Source organism: Triticum dicoccoides, chromosome 2A, assembly GCF_002162155.2.
Source record: "Triticum dicoccoides isolate Atlit2015 ecotype Zavitan chromosome 2A, WEW_v2.0, whole genome shotgun sequence".
In the NCBI taxonomy this organism is placed as follows: Eukaryota; Viridiplantae; Streptophyta; class Magnoliopsida; order Poales; family Poaceae; genus Triticum; species Triticum dicoccoides.
Genome location: NC_041382.1, coordinates 768,877,803 through 768,882,400, shown reverse-complemented (window position 1 = coordinate 768,882,400; position 4,598 = coordinate 768,877,803).

Genomic DNA, 4,598 nt, shown 5'->3' with positions numbered 1-4,598 from the left:
AGATAATATCAGTAGCGCCCTTTCCCAAAGAGCGCTACAGCTATTCATGTATAGCAGTAGCGTGGGACAACCGGCGCTACTGCTATATGTTAGTTGTAGCGCCTTATTAGTAGTGACGGTGCCCGCGCTACTGAGAGGCCCAAAACCCTCGCTGCTGGTAGGCTTTTCCCCAGTAGTGGGTAGTCAAGCTGGAGTTCCTCAAATCCCTCCGTTATTTCGTCCATGGTCACCCTGGCATATCCTTCTGGAATCGGACTACAGTGAAAAGTTGCGTCAGGTTTAGTAGGTCGAACAGAGCCGACAGCCGCTTTGACTTTGAAGTTCTGCCATTGCATCATAAGGTGGCAATGTTGAGACTCTGTGATAGCATCCACGGGGTAGCTAGCAGGAGCCATCAAGACATGCTCTGGCTGAAGCAGCTCGGTGGAAGCCATGCTGCTTCTCCGTTGAGATGGTGGGGTAGCTTCGGGGGTAGCTTCGGCAGGTCGTTTGCTGCGAGCTACTTCTCGTTCCTATAGCGCTTGAACCCTTTCGTGCAGCGTCTGAATTTGGGCATGCTCCACTTTTTTCCTCCTCTCCTGGCATTTGTAACCGCCTGCGTCCGGAAAACCAGCCTTCCACGGAACGGAGACTAGCATGCCTCGTGTCCGTCCAGGGTGCTCATGATTCCCGAGGGCCATTGTGAGCTCGTCGTTCTCTCTGTCTGGAATGAACGTCCCTTGCTACGCTGCATCGATATAATACTTTAGCTTCTTGACTGGTATGTTCATTTGCTCGTCCGTCCTAACGCATTTCCCTGATATAGGGTCCAAGGTTCCGCCAGCCCCGAAGAACCAAGTCCGGCAACGGTCTGGCCAGTTCATTGTCTCTGGTTTGATCCCTTTATCAAGCAGATCATTCTCAGCCTTGGCCCACTTAGGCCGGGCTTTGAGGTAGCCACCTGACCCCATGCAATGGTGAAGCTTCTTCTTTGAAGCATTTTTCTTGTTTGTCGCCGACATCTTCTTACTCTTTTCCGATGTCTTGTAGGCCACAAATGCGGGCCAGTGATCTCTGATCTTCTCATATCTGCCGATGAATTTTGGTGTCTCTTCTTTGTCAACAAACGTTTTCAGCTCATTCTTCCACCTCCTGAATAGGTCTGCCATCTTCTTAAGAGCATGAGACTTGATTAATTGCTCTTTAACTGGCTTCTCCGGATCCTCCTCTGGCGGTAGGGTGAAATTTGCCTTCAGCTCAGTCCAAAGATCATCTTTCTGCATATCATTGACATAAGACACCTCAGGGTCTTCGTTCTTAGGATTATACCATTGCTGGATGATGATCGGGATCTTGTCCCTAACAAGAACCCCGCACTGAGCAGAAAATGCTTCCTTTGTCCGGATGGGTTCAATCGGTTGGCCGTCACGCGCGATTGCTATATCTCAAACCTTTCATCCGAGCGCAACTTTTTCTTCGGGCCTCGTCTCTTTACCGAAGTTGTGCTCAATTCGGAGGGCTAGAAAAAAGAAGAATTAGATGAGAGTTAATTAATATGTGTACATACCAAAACAATGAATGCATCAATTAGCTAGTTATCACAGGCTTAACTAATATATTTACCTGGCCGGACTGTGTACGGTCACTGGAGCCGTCACCACGGGCTCCTTCTTGCACCAGCATTGGGTCACCGGAGCCATCATAATCATGTCTTTCCTCCTCCATTCTTCGATCATCGTAGCATGCTTCTTCTTCACCCTGTTCTACTTCCACCATCATTGTCGTTAACAAACAACATGACATCACCTCCGGCTAAGATTATGTCCCCCAACACCTGTTCTTGTTCCTCGTCTCGTCCGAACTCCATTGTTTCTTCAAATATTACAACATGACAATTATTACACAAACATGACAGCATGTGGATATATTAGTGGCAAATGTAGACCTAGCTTATTCCGGGTCTAGGGTGGCCCCGGCAACGCTTCAAGGGTAGGGGCGTGGCGGGAGGCGGTAGGAGACCGACATCGTTTTTTTCTAGGGTTTGGGTGTCCTCGAGAGTTTTGGTCGAGCGAGAGGGCCGGGGGTTGCTCCCGTGGTATAAGTTATCACGGTCGAAGTTATCCGGGAGGGGGTTATATCGACAACGACGACATACATACATGGGAAAATAATGTTATCGGGGAGGGGGTAGGTCGAACCCCCTCCCCGTCGTGTTGAAGTTATCGGGACACGGGGTATATCGACAACGACATATCCAATAAAAAATAAGAAGACGAAGAAGAAATAAAAAGAGGAGAAGAATATATTAATAGAGGAGAAGATTGAAGAAAAAAAGAAGAAAAAAAAGAGGAGAAGAAGAAAGAAATAGAGGAGAAGAAGAGAAAATAGAACATTCTATTTTTTTTCTTCTCCTCTATTCCTTTCTTCTTCTCCTCTTCTTTTTCTTATTTTTTCTTCTTCTTATTTATTTCTCCTCTTCTTCCTCTCCTCTTCTTCTCCTTTCTTCCTCTTCTTATTTTCCTTTTTCCTCTCATTCTTTTTCTTCTTCTTCCTTTCCTAGCTAGATATATAAAACTTTTCTAAAAATGTAACTTTTGCATACATACATGGGAAAATAATGTCATCGGGGAGGGGGTAGGTCGACCCCCCCTCGTGTTGAAGTTATCGGGACACAGGGTATATTGACAAGGACATATCCGATAAAAAATAAGAAGATGAAGAAGAAATAAAAAAAGGAGAAGAAGAAAGGAATAGAGGAGAAGATCGAAGAAAAAAAGAAGAAAAAAAGAGGAGAAGAAGAAAGGAATAGAGAAGAAGAAAAAAACAGAATATTCTATTTTTTCTTCTTCTCCTCTATTCCTTTCTTCTTCTTCTCTTTTTTTTCTTCTTTTTTCCTTTTCTTATTTATTTCTCCTCTTTTTCCTCTCCTCTTCTTCTCCTTTCTTCCTCTTCTTATTTCCTTTTTCCTCTCATTCTTTTTCTTCTTCTTCCTTCTTAAAAATACATGAAGTAGTATTGCTTGCTTTTTTTAAAATAATGTTCAAAAATAAAAGGAGTATTGCTTCCTTTTTCCTCTCATTCTTTTAAAATAAGGTTTTGCCTAATTCATTGTTCATATGAATATACAAACATTTGCATATTTACAATAAATAATATCACCAAAAAATTATATGAACAGAAAAAAATCCTAATTTTTCTAAAAATCTATATTTTGCATATATACATGAACATATATATATATACACACAGAGAACATATATAGATACATATATACATTTTTATAAAAATACAAAAAATAGAAAATCTAAAAAAGGACATATAAACAGATATACACACATACATATATTCATACATATACATATAATCAGGAAAAAAAACATCTATATATATGCAAAAAAAAGGGAGGAAGAGGGGGCAGTGCCGGCCCTGACCAAATGGATGAGTCACGGCGTGGTCAGGGCAAGGCGAGGCAGAGGCGACGGCGGCGTGGTCGGGGCAGGGCGACGGCGGCGTGTGGTCGGGGCAGGGCGAGGCAGAGGCGACAGCGGCGCGGGGTAGCTGGGGAGACGACGACGTGGTCGGGGCAGGGGCGTGCGGCGTGGTCGGGGCGGGCCTCCAGCGGCGTGCTCGGGGCAGGGCGGCGACGGCGTCGACGAGGCAGTAGAGGGCGTCGACGGAGTCGACGAGGCAGTACAGGGCGGCGACGGCGTTGACGGGGCGAGCTCTCGATCGGTCAGCCTGGCGGTGTCGTCATGCGAACTGATGCAGATGATATCTGAAAAACGCCAAGTGCTTTCTTATATACTGAGAGCATTGGTCCCGGTTCGTGGCACCAACCGGGACCAATGCCACCCTTTAGTCCCGGTTGGTGGCACCAACCGGGACGGCCTTTGGTCTCAGTTGGTAGCACGAACCGGGACTAAAGGGTGGCATTGGTCCCGGTTGATGCTACGAACCGGTACCAATGCACCCCTTTAGTCCCGGTTGGTGGCACCAACCGGGACCAAAGGCCTTGTGCTGGAACTGGCGCGGTGCGGTGGGATGTTTAGTCCCACCTCGCTAGCCGAGAGGCTTCGATAGTGGTTTATAAGCGCTGCTGCGCTGACCACTTCGAGCTCCTCTCAAATGCAGGCTTACGGGCCTAAAGTCACTTTATCTTCCCGTGGGCCTACTGGGCCTCCTACGGGCCTGAATCCTAGCCCATGGTAGGGTTTCTAGTCGAATTCAGGCCGTGGGGGCCTAGTAGGTGGCACTTTTTTGTTTTTTTGTTTTCTTTGTTGTTTTATTTATTTTAATTTGTTTATACTTATAACAAAATACTTAATGTTGCTATTTTTATTTTTTTTCCAGTTTTTTTGTTTTGTTTTTTGCATTATTTATTTTCTTTTGCTGCTTGCTTTATTTTTTAATTCTTTTTGCTTTTAGGTCAGAAAAATTATAAACTTTCTGTTAGTGCCATTAGTTTTCAAATTTGAATAGTTAAAATTTGAATTCTTTGAAATTTGTGTGAATCACAAGTTTGTGATTAAGTTTACCATAAAAATAGTTTTTTTCCATTTTTGTTTTGTTTTTTCATTATTTATTTTCTTTTGTTTTTTGCTTTTTTAATTCTTTTTGCT